The sequence below is a fragment of the Pleurodeles waltl genome, chromosome 7 (assembly GCF_031143425.1).
Source record: "Pleurodeles waltl isolate 20211129_DDA chromosome 7, aPleWal1.hap1.20221129, whole genome shotgun sequence".
Lineage (NCBI taxonomy): Eukaryota > Metazoa > Chordata > Amphibia > Caudata > Salamandridae > Pleurodeles > Pleurodeles waltl.
The window spans coordinates 1,353,788,095-1,353,800,273 of record NC_090446.1 but is presented as its reverse complement, the minus strand read 5'-3'; the positions used below and the strand labels follow the sequence as shown (position 1 = coordinate 1,353,800,273).

The window sequence follows — 12,179 nt, the reverse complement described above, 5'->3', positions numbered from 1 at the left end:
CGAAAATTATGCTAAGGGAGGGGAAGGCCTCACAGTAGCAGAAACTGAATTTAGTAGTTTATACTACCAGGACTTATAAATCTTCAGATTACATGTCCAAGCTTTTAATTACAAAGCACCCTGTCCTATGTGCTACCTATGGCATACCACAGGGGTGACATGTAATGAAAGGGGTGTTTAAGCTTGGCAAGGGGGTTTAAATACCAAATTGACATGGAAGTTTAAAACTGCACCCAGGCAGCAACATCAGGTCTGGAACAGGTTTTAGGGTGCTACTGAGTGCTGCGGACCCACTGGTAGCAATTCATTTACAGGCCCTGGGTATATGGTATACCACTCTACAAAGGACATATAAGTAAATTAAATATGCCAATTAGGTATATGCCAATCAAACCATGCTTAGGGGAGGGAGCACATGCACGTTAGCACTGGTTAATGGTGGTAAAGTGCACAGAGTCCTAGGGCCAACAAAAATGTATTTCAGGAACAATTGAAGGTAAGTAGGCAAAACGTTTGAGGGAAGACAACCCTAAGGCTGACAGTAGAGTTTTATATAAAGTTCTGAGCAGAACGTCTAGGCCAGTTGTACATGAAGGTGTCAAACTAAACTCTGAGCACAGACTTTTAGAACCAGTAGCTAAAAATCTCATCCTATGTATGTCATCTACAGGCTTCTAGGGAGTACTATGGAGTATTAGTGTCATTGAGCCCTTTAAAGTAAGCTATTCAAACTGTTTCATCAATATAGAAGTATTTTTTGTTTTTTACTGCTCCACTCATCTGAGTGCTTGCCAAATGCTGCATGGACTCAGAGTTTGGCACAACCTATAAATCCCTTGCTATTTACAAATTGCAATAGGATTTAGTGCTAAATACCTTCCAATACCCCCAAAACAAATACACTATCAAGTTATTTTCTTCAAACCTCTTTTTTTTCCCATTTACATAAATATTTCCGGTGACCAACATGTTACTATTCTGAAACCCTCAATTAAATTGACTTTGGGCAAACATTCACTTTTGTCAATTTTGTTTCTCATACCTTTAACCCCTTGATCATTCAAAGCCAAAGCCACTATTTTCCAATAATGTTATCATATTGTACTACATTATGTGCTTATATCAAAAATGGAATTGTTTGATTTAGATTAATTCAGTTGTACCCCAAATCTAAAAGTTAGCATCTGGGGTTGTGATTACCCTGCAATCTAAGAAGCACTCTGAAGTCTGTAAAGTCCAAATAACTACAACAATAATCATTTCATAATTAATTATATATTGCCTTGAATTTCCAATCCAATAAATATGCATCCAAATCCTCATTAGCTCTAGTATTTGGCATCCTTAGACCTCTTTCTCAATATACATTTGTAGATTTTAGACCCTAACCACTCTATATTGCATTTGGGAAATTTTCACTGCCAACCAAATGGCATTATAATTACCACTTACAATAAAACACTTGTCTGTAGGAGTCCCGGTTACATCATCCAAGTTGATCTCCAATAATCATAGACAATTTGCATAACGTTCTCGAAAAATATTGTGATACAATAAATATCCTACATCAAGGACACAAATATTGGTTTTACATATGTTTAAGTAAAGTAAAATAATAGGATCAAAAAAATCATCGTAAAGTAGGTAAGTATATCAAATTTTACAAATTAAACAGTATATTAATTTTAAAAAATTGCCTTACATTCTTAACTATTTTAGCAAATCAAAAAAGTAACTTACTTTTAAAAGTAATTACACATACTAAACAATGCAATAATGACATGTACTAAACAGACACAACAAAATAATTAAAACATTATTATATACAGCTGCATTATAACATGAAATAAAGTACTTAAAAAATGATATTACCTGCCATATTCTGTTCCACGATATTCTTGATTTCACAATATTTTTGACATGATGTTTGAATCAATCAATATTTTTGAAACAATATTACTTTGGAACCTATTTGCAGACATTCCCTTATTTGGAGAAAATCAAATGCCTACACAATCAGTTTGACTGCATATAATACAGAGTTTGTGAGTAACCCCTAAGGTGTAATCACTTGTAACATTTAAATTGATATCTTCACCACAAATCTTTATCTCAAACTCCCCTTGACTGGCTCAAGCCATTAAATAATCAGCTAGCAACATTTGACGTAATCCCTAACCCAGGCACAAAGATATCATCAGTTGGCCAGATTTTTTTCCTGTTGTTTTTATAATTGATATAGTTGTGTCATGTTGATTAAAATGGATATTGGATTCAATAACATATTCCATGGGTAGACCATTATAAATTAGACTTGTAGAAACTCTAATCCACAAATATGCATATGTAATTGATGAAAAGGTTTTTGGTAGAGTAGAAAAATAGATACATGTTATCAGCCATTAGTAGATTACATGATTTAGTGAAACAAACCCTTTTCAAATTAGGGCTGGTAATTATTTCCTTTCTATTTAGAGTACCATGTGAAACAGTTAATGGAATGATTTAATCAAAGGGTGAGCGAATTAATGAAAGCTCTGATCTCTTTCATTTTCCTCTTTCAATAGGCGAGTTCTGAAGAACTTTCTTCTGCATGGCAAATAATTGTTCCATAGTTGCTAGTTTAGTTAGTCACTATGGGGGTCATTCTAAGTTTGGCGGGCGGCGGTCGCCGCCCGCCAAACTTACGCCGCCACTTGGCCGCTCCGCGGTCAGAAGACCGCGGGGGCCATTCAGACTTTCCCGCTGGGCTGCCGGGCACCCGCCAAGGGAGCGCCCACCGGCCCAGAGGGAAAGGCCTTGCAACACAGAAGCCGGCTCCCAATGGAGCCGGCAGTGTTGCAGGGGTGCGACGGGTGCAGTTGCACCCATCGCGATTTTCACTGTCTGCTATGCAGACAGTGAAAATCATCCTGGGGCCCTGTTAGGGGGCCCCTGCACTGCCCATGCCAGTGGCATTGGCAGTGCAGGGGCCCCCAGGGGCCCCACGACACCCGTTCCCGCCATCCTGTTCCTGGCGGTGAAAACCGCCAGAAACAGGCTGGCAGGAAGGGGGTCGGAATCCCCATGGCGGCTCTGCTTGCAGCGCCGCCATGGAGGTTCAGCCCAGCCAGGGGAAATCCGGCGGGAAACCGCTGGATCCCCTTTTCTGACCGCAGCTTTACCGCCGCGGTCAGAATGGGCAATGAAGCACCGCCAGCCTGTTGGCAGTGCTTCCGTTGCCCGCGGGTCGGAATGAGGGCCTATGTTTCTTCTTCATCACACCCTAAGTGACATATTCTTAACACATTTTCTATATGTACTGGATGATTTTGCACGAAATGTGATACCACAAAGCTTCTGATTATTCCCTAAGTGTGATTTTGCACCTAAATGTCTTTGTGCATCTCAAAGGGTCTCCACACACTTGTTGATATTACACCAAAGGTAATGTTTAACCTAATGTGATTATGTACCTAAATGTGTTTTTCAGCTACATGCTTTTGCATCTAAAAGTTTTTCTACACAACTGCTGATTCGTCAACCAAAAGTGATTTTGTATTTGATAGGATTTTGCTCCTAAATCTGAGTGGTGCACCAACAATGTTTACACGCTCAGTACATGTAACTCAAAGTGTCAGTATACAGCGAAACATGACTTCAAAAGTGACTTCTACTCCTAGAAGTGCTTCTTAAACGTGCTTCCACATGCCTTTTGCATGAGCAACAAGGGTGGCTTTGCACCTAAATGTGATTTTGCTCCAAAATGTAGTACCTCAATGCTAGTTACATTGTATTTGTAATTTTGCACCTAAAGGGTTTTATGTGATCCTACAGGCATGAAATGGATAGAAAATAAAAAATGTGTTAGTCAACATGAACAGGAGGATGCTGCAGAAGTTGCTAAGTGTTTGGCCACATTAGACTCTGCATACATTATGAGGCATTATAAACACTGGAATGTCATACAACATGTGTGTTTAAATGGGTGATTTGAGGATGCTGATAGGCTGATATTGAGTTGTGGAATCTGTGGTTGCAATGACAGACTCCAGGCACAAAGCAGGGCTGTACACTCTGCTAGAATTTCTATCAAAAGCAGTTAGAATGGGACTCTTAGAGGAAGATTTGATGTAGTCTTTGAAAAAGGTGGATGCAGTTTTAGCCAAGAAATAGATAATTTCTTCTTTAGAAGAACTTAGCATAACAATCTGAAGAACCAAACAGTTCTGTATGGCAGTAAGACAGTTACAAATGCCATCTTAAATTGTATTAAGGACTGGATATTGCGACAGTTTGTTTAGTCTCCTTCTTAATTGCCAGAGCAAAGGGCAACTCCTTCCGGTAGTCACAATGCCACTTATTACAGAAAAGCATTTGAGAAAAGTTAAGAGATCACAGTTTGGAGGAAAACCCCACAATAGGAAAATACTCAGTTTGCAATCTTGACAAACAGAAATGCAGTTGGTGATCAGAGGAATAAACACCCATGAAACAGAGAAAGTTGAAATTGGAGGCTGAAAAATAAATTGGTATCCTTAGTTGTGGGAGCAGCACAAGTACAACTTCAATTTAGTATGAATGCTTTCATGGCCTCAACTGAAGTACTGGTATGTGCTGACAAAAAGAGAGCTTGTATTAGCAGCACAAAAAAGACAAAAATGATATACTAAAGTCGAGCAATTCACTTTGCTATTTAGAAATAAAACTACATTTTTACAAAAGCTTGAACAGTCCAATTAGGAATCAAATTTAGATTTTTGTATATTTTGTGTTTGTAAATTAAATAACGTTTTTAATAATTTGTGTATTTGTTTGATATGTTTTTGTTTCTGCATGTTTGCATATTGGTTTGAGCAAAACTGCTTAGAAGTCCCTGTCTTCCAACAGTTATTTATGGTGGGAGGGGCCACAGAAATCAGAAGGTTAAGAACTGTGTAAAAGATTGGTTTGGTTGGCTGTGGTAATGAAGTCTATAGATTAAAAATAAGATAGGCCAAGACAATATAGAAGAAAGGAAGTTGTAAAATGGGCAATAGTTAAATGGGATGGATGGTTAGCAGTGAGTTATGTTTAGCTGAAGTAATGGCTCTTTTATAAATGGTGTAAGAGAACCGTTCTGGCTATTTGGTCTGCCCTGGCTTGTTTTTCTTTTAGATCACCTGATTTTTTATGTTTTATTGTGAGGAAGCCTCAAAGTTTGAAACTCACCCACAGTAAACGCATGGTAAAATGGGCTGCATGTGTTTACTGCTGGTGTCGCTTTGTTAAGCAAAGGCTGCTGTGACGCAGCAAGAGTAGGACGCCCAGGGTTGGTTACATGGGATCATGTGTGCACACGTGTGGGTACCCGTATGAAGGGAAGCGCGGGGGATTCCTGGCATGTACAGCCCAAGAATTGCACGTAGGTATCCTGGCACGGAAAGGACCATGCAGAGTGGGTGGTGACCTGGAGTAGGCCTTACGGGATGGGTGTACACATGTGAGGGATAGTCAGTGTGCTTATCGTCTTGATTGTAGAGACACTCCATTATATGTCAAAGGGAAAGGCTGGCCTGGGGCGCAACTCCAGTTCCCTAGGGTCCACAGTCGCATCAATGTACACTGTAACCTCTATTAAAAGAATAATGCAGTCGGTTACAAAAGCATATTTGTACAGCTTAGGGGTCATCCAGGAATGCCATCTTTCTCTAACTCAGCTCAGATTTAGGGCCCATTACTGCTCTGTCCAGCTGCTGGATCAGGGCTTTGCATCAATCAGCCAGCTGTCATTTCGTGCCAGGAACAGGGTCTGCCCCAGGCCCTTCAGTGAGGATGGGCTCCTTGAAGGAATTGCTGGGAAAGACCCTGGCAGGAATGTCAGGGAGGAGAGGATGAGTCTCTCAGAGCACGTGGCAGCTGACTCCTGGATGATGTCATGTTGATCTATCCCAGAAAACTGTGCAGGAAGGTCTGGACAGGGAAGCAGAAGTGATGTGGCACATAAGGATAGGCCAGAGGTGCAGCCCTGCTTGGCCCCCACTGAAAAGGTCTTGCACAGAGGAGGGCTCTCTCTCTTTGCTGTGCTTCTCTGCAGAACACTGGGACTGAAGACTGGCTTTATGGAAAAATGGAAAGAAGAACTCCCTGACTGCTTAATGGAGCAAGGACTCTGCCCCTGAGTGACCCTAAACCTAGTGAGGCACACCCCAGGACCAGGTAAGCTGGTTCCCTTACACCCCCTGAGGAGTGGTTAGGGGAAAACCCGGGCACAAGGAGAGTGCACTGCCCAGAAGAAAGGAAGGCACCCAGATGAAAGGCTGGCACAGGGAGTCTGTGGGACAGGCTCCCTAACGAGTTTGGAATCTGATAAGCCAGGAGGCCTAAAGAAAATGCCCCAGATGGTCAGGGCTCACCACGAGGGGCAAAATGAGCCATAGATCGGTACAATTGGCCCGCAGGGGCCCAAGATATCCCAGAGGGAAGGTATTTGAGCTTTGAACCCCAGGGAGGACCGGCGGTGAAGTGAGTGGGGTCTGCCACAGATTCCAATGTTGCCCCCAGGGTGGGCCAGGGCCCAGGGGCTGCCACCAAAAAAGAGTGGAGCCGGGGAGCACTGTTGCGCGTCCAGAGTGAAAATACTGTAGTGAGGGAGCGCCATATCGGGACCCCACAACAAAGCCAAATTAGGGGATGCCATTGCATCCTCGTGAAGATGGAGAGAGGGGCCCCGGACCCCATCCCAGAGCCCCCGATGACTGGAGAAGGAGGGGGGGTGCCGCTGCTCCTCCATGCAGCCAGTTGCCACACTCACGTCTGCCTGCAGGAGTGGACAGACAGAAGAAGAAGAGGTGGGGGCATGCTGGCAGGCCTCCTCCATGTGCTCTGCCCGCAGGAGTAGGCGAACCACCAGCAGTTCCAGAGGAGTTTGCCCACAGGAGCGGACAAACTGCTGCAGAGGGCCGGCTCCGGCAACAGCATCAGAGAGTTCTATCTTTTCGGGGAGCTGGTCAGAGCGGCTGAGGGTGGGCTTCCTGCGCTGCTCCACAACTGAAACTCACCTGATGTGGGGGTGTCAGGATGGGACCAGACACCCCCAAAGAAGAGGCCCCCCAGAATGCCTAATGACGCAGCACAGGCTACAAAAGAAACAGAGGAGAACCAAGGAAAAGAGAAGCACCTCTACCCAGCTTAGCGGGAGAACTGCTAATCAAATATGCATGCTCCTGGAGGAGCTCCTCATAATGTACTGCGGGCCTGGCCCAAATGCCTGCCAAAACCATTCGTTTGGCATGGTGGTGACACCCAGCTCAGTGAGGTCCCCACCAAAATCATCACCACATGCGGGTGGAGCTCTCAGAGGAGCGCAGCCTCCCCACAGTTCTCCACTTTCTCCACCCTCAGTTTCAGGGGACTTGGAAATGATGTCGCCTCAAGGGTTTCAATATGTTTTTCAAGCCAGTTGCAGCTGGAACTTTTGTTTCAGGGTGCTGGAACTGTGCCCCATAAGGGTGAAGATCATGGCTGCAGTCCTTGTGGCCTGAATCGTGATAACAATGGATTGTTCCAATAGTGAACACCCTCTAGGCGTGAAAGAATGTTATTACATGTATTGTTACGGAAATAGAGTCCTTTAGGAACTATGGTTAAAATGGCAGCATTTATGCTAAATATGATTCAAAATGTATGGCTGCAGCATTGTGGGCAATGATATGACTTGTGTAGGGTCAAATAAAAAGGCACCCTCTAAGGGTGAAAGATGGTATAACATAATGATTAACAACCAAGTGATGTCCTTTATGGACTATGTCAAATGTGCATCATTTTAATGTTGAATGTTTTAATGTGGAATATGATAAACCTTGACCTACATCCTGTAGGGATGTGGGTGAACTGCGTAGATTATGCTAAGGGTGACCCTAACAGTGCAAACCACTTCAACCTGCCCAGACATTCTCTTTGTTGATGCTTATTTGAGTAATGAGACCTACAGCCACTAGTGATCAAAGTAGATATGCTCTCCAAGTGACAGGCAAGTATTGCATTGGAATACAAGTGAATGTTCTGCCATGTGGGTTGCTGGTTTATATCTCCCTTTGGTTTAGGCAAGAATGATTACACAATATTATGCAAAAGTAATTCCATCAGCTTGTGTATATTTGTAAATTGTTGCCTGGGCAATGATTTATTGAGTGTTATTCTTGTGTGCTTGTGAAAGAGGATTACTAGCCCATGCCACCTTCCTTGAGTAAACTGTGTACTACCCTGAAAACTACCCTAAGAGAGTCAAGCGCTACAATGGGATGTTTGGTTCCTAGTGGTGGTCAACTGCGGACCCAATACTTGAGCAGGCCACACAACTAATGACCCACCCTCCAACAGATGGTAGTAACCAGAACTCAGAGAGTAGTTGAAGCTTAGGTGCAACAAGACAGCACCAGGAGCTGCAGTCTGGGTAGTATAGTTGCATTCATGCATTTATGGTTAGAGGAAGAGACTAGGTGAAAGGGGATGTGTTAGTTTGTGATGGGGTAAGGGCATTCCTGATGATTTCAAGTTTAGAGGGGCAATATGAGGCAAAGTCAGAGACATAAAGGAGACTGAGTGATGAACAAGGTGAGGGCAGTAGATAGTATATGGTAGTGAGGGGTTTTTGAGGATATGAGTCAAGAGAGGAAATTAAGTCAAGCATATACTTGAATATAGGACATTGGGATGGGTTAACATAAGTTACACTCCTCTACATTACAGGAGATTAGATCCCTATTACTATAGCTCAAGATGGGAGTGCTTATGGTGGGGGGTGATCTTAACATGGTTGTCAATGTACATGAAAAGATCAAGAGTAATGCGACTGAGAGATGACTCCCAAACAAAATTCCTCAAGGCTCGTGACTTGATAAAAATATGGCTAAAAGACAGTACACAAACTATGTGGGCACCTGAAATAACTTTGCACTATTGATTATGTCTTAACACACAGCTTACACATTGAACATTTTAGAGCAGCAAGACTGTTGGCAAGAGGAATTTAGAATCCTCCCCCCTTAGGATTAAGGTCCAGGGGTGGGAAGGAGATACGAGGGATGGTGGAACAATTGATTTGTAGAACTTGAAAAACTGAGAATTAACAAATAAACTACAGGTGAGCTTGGACCTGTATGTTCAGGAATTACATTATGGGAAGTTTAGAAGACAGTAGAGGATAGGTGCTATAATTAATCATGAGAGAAAATAACAAGAAAATGACACAAATGGGCCCACTACAATTAGATGCTCTCAAAATAGAAACTCCTCTCACAAGGAGATGACACGTTGGGTCACCAACCTCACCTCAAACAACAGGAATACTGTGACCTCGCCAAGAGCAACACAAATACCAGTTTTTTGACAGTCCAGTGTAAACTATATGAAGTTGGAAACAAATCGGGTAAGTTGTTAGGATGGCTGGGTCAGAGTGAATGGTGTGTGAACAGGGTTGCTAAAGTTAAAATCCGGTTTGGGACCCTAATTCAGGGTAACAGAGAAGTGGCAGGTGCATTCACAGAATATCAGCAGATTGTTATATCCATTAATTTGAAATCTTCGAAGGATGTAAGAAACTTCCTCAAAGATATTAAGTTCCCCAGGCTCACATGTGAATGTAGGAAACTCCTGTATGTTCAATGTCAGGCCACTATTGTCACAATATTGAAAGGGGGTAAGTCTCTTGATGAATGCGACTTGTGTAGACCAATATCACTACTTAGTGCAGAGGCAAAGATCCTTGGTCTTGTTCACCCAAAGTCACCCAAAGTCCTGGTCTTGTTTACCCAAATAAGTCTGGCTTCTTGTCAAATAGAGGAACTAATCTCAACTTTCTCAGGTTGTATCAGTGTATGGGGTAGTGGAAGTGTCAATGTCTTTAGATGCTACTATTGGGTTTAACACTTCAGATTGGAATTATATGTTTTGGGGTCTTTAAAAGGATGGGACATGGGCCCAACTACAGGCAATAGGTCAGGCTCTTGTATCAACAACCAATGGCCATGGTGAGGGTGAACAACGCTCAGGGGGTCATTACGACCTCGGCGGTCTTTTTTCAAGACCGCCGAGGGACCGCCGTGCGGAAGCCCGCCTATTATGACCCTTGGTAGCTCTCCGTCCCTTTACGGACGGAGAGCCGCCAACAGCCATACTGGCGGGAGGCGGGGAAGTGGAGGTTGCTCCACCTCCACCGCCACGCCAATAGAACACCACCCAGCAAATCACGTCCTGTGATTCGCCGTGGAAGTGTTCTGTTGGCGGTGTGGTGTCGGCGGAGCTGCCCCCATGGCTCCCGTCCCCTCCGGAGGATCGACGGAACAGGTAAGTCGATCGTCCGGGAGGGGGTGGGGGGGCATTGGGTGTTGTGTGCGTGCATGGGGGTGTGCGAGTGTGTATGTAGAGGGGGTGTGTGAGTGCGTGTATGCTTGCAGGGGTGTTGTGTGTATGGGAATGAGTGTGTGTATGTCTGTGGGTATGTCTGTATGGATGTGTGCGTGTATGTTTGAATGTGGGTGTGCGTGTCTGACTGTGTGTGTGGATGTTGGCATGTATGTCGGGGTGTGTGATTGTGTGTGTTGGTGGTGCCTGCATGCGTGTCGGGTGTGTGTGAGTTATGTGCTGTTGGGGATCGGGGTGGGGAGGGGTGCCCTGCCACCTTTGTGGGGTGGTAGGGGTGGTGGGGGTGTAGGGGAAGGAGTCGGGGTGGGGGTGGGGGTGAGGGAGACCCCTATCAGTGCCAGGGAAGGAATTCCCTGGCACTGATAGTGCTTACCGCCATGGATTTCATGGCGGTTCAAACCGCAGGAAATCCACGGCGGTAAGCCGGGTCAAAATACCGCCAGCGGGCGGAACGGAGAACCGGTGGATGACCATGGCGGTAACCGCCATGGTCATAATCCCATGAGGGGAGACCGCCAGCCTGTTGGCGGTCTTACCGCTGGTTCTCCGCCTTCCGCCAGGGTCGTAATGACCCCCTCTGTCTGAATCTTTTCTGTTTTGGTATGGGGGCTAACAGGGCTGCCTGCTTTTACTCATGGTCTTCACTTTTAGCTTCAGAGCCACGGAATGAGATCATTATTCCCAGACTTCTGCAGATATCTGCAATATTTGGAAAATATTTGGGCTCCATGATTTACTAGGGAAAGTGTAACATAAAACCGCTAACTGTCAATGCACTGCAGTTGCCAATGGGATGCCCATTACAGAACTCAAAATGGGGGTTTTGATATTTAGGCACATACATGACTAGGAAAGTAGATACCTTTCTTAGTAAGAAGTTATGTACACTGCTAGACAAGTTTAAAAATGATGTCAAGCATTGGAGGGCTCTGTTGCTCTGGATAGGGCACCACTTGGCAGGGCAGGAATCTCAGCAGAGAGTCCAGGTGTTGGCAGGGGAAGCCTTTGAAGGCCCTGGGACTTCAACTACATGAGGCAAGCTCAGGTCAAGCCCTTGGAGATTTCTTCACAAGCAGGAATGCACAACAAAGTCCATTCTTCGTCCCCTTTCACAGGCAGAAGCAGCAACTGCAGGATAGCTCCATAAAGCACAGACACAGGCGGGGCAGTACTTCTCCTCACCTCTTTAGCTTTTCTCCTTGGCAGACATTCCTCTTGATGTCCAGAAGTGATGTAATTTTTCAGGGGTTTGGGTGCTCTTATATCCATTTTGTCCTTTGAAGTAGGCCTACTTCAAAGGAAAGTCTCTCTTGTTTGTGAGATCCTGCTTTGCCCAGGCCAGGCCCCAGACACACAACAGGGGGTGGGAGACTGCAATGTGTGAGAGCAGGCACAGCCCTTTCAGGTGTAATTGACCACTCCTCCCCTCCCTTCTAGCACAAATGGCTAATCAGGATATGCAGCCTACACCCCAGCTCCCTTTGTGTCACTGTCTAGAGAGAGGTTCCGACAGCCCAACTGTCAAACTGACCCAAACATGAAATCCACAAACAGGCATGCCACTAAAAGTGGCATTTTCAAACACACAATCTCAAAAACAATTTTACTAAAATATGTATTTTTATATTGTGAGTTCAGAGACCCCAAACTCCACATGTCCATCTGCTCCCAAAGGGAATCCATACTTTAATCATATTTAAAGGTAGCCCCCATGTTAACCTATAAGAGTGATAGGCCTTCCTACAGTGAAAACTGAATTTGGCAGTATTTCACTGTCAGGACTTATAAAACACATT

The 12,179-nt window shown here is 44.4% G+C and overlaps 1 protein-coding gene across 6 annotated transcripts in view; it reads right to left on the bottom strand.

Annotated features, from left to right (window-relative positions):
• The window catches only part of LOC138246301 (galactoside alpha-(1,2)-fucosyltransferase 2-like), a 142,324-nt gene that overhangs the window by 16,885 nt on the left and 113,260 nt on the right, over positions 1-12,179 (bottom strand). Inside the window, exon 5 of one of the 6 annotated variants that reach the window (XM_069200780.1) lies at positions 1,453-1,562. The exons of the other annotated variants lie outside the window; for them this stretch is intronic. The gene's annotated coding sequence lies outside the window, so the exon portion shown is untranslated. The remainder of the gene's footprint in view (positions 1-1,452; positions 1,563-12,179) is intronic. 6 annotated transcript variants of the gene reach the window in all.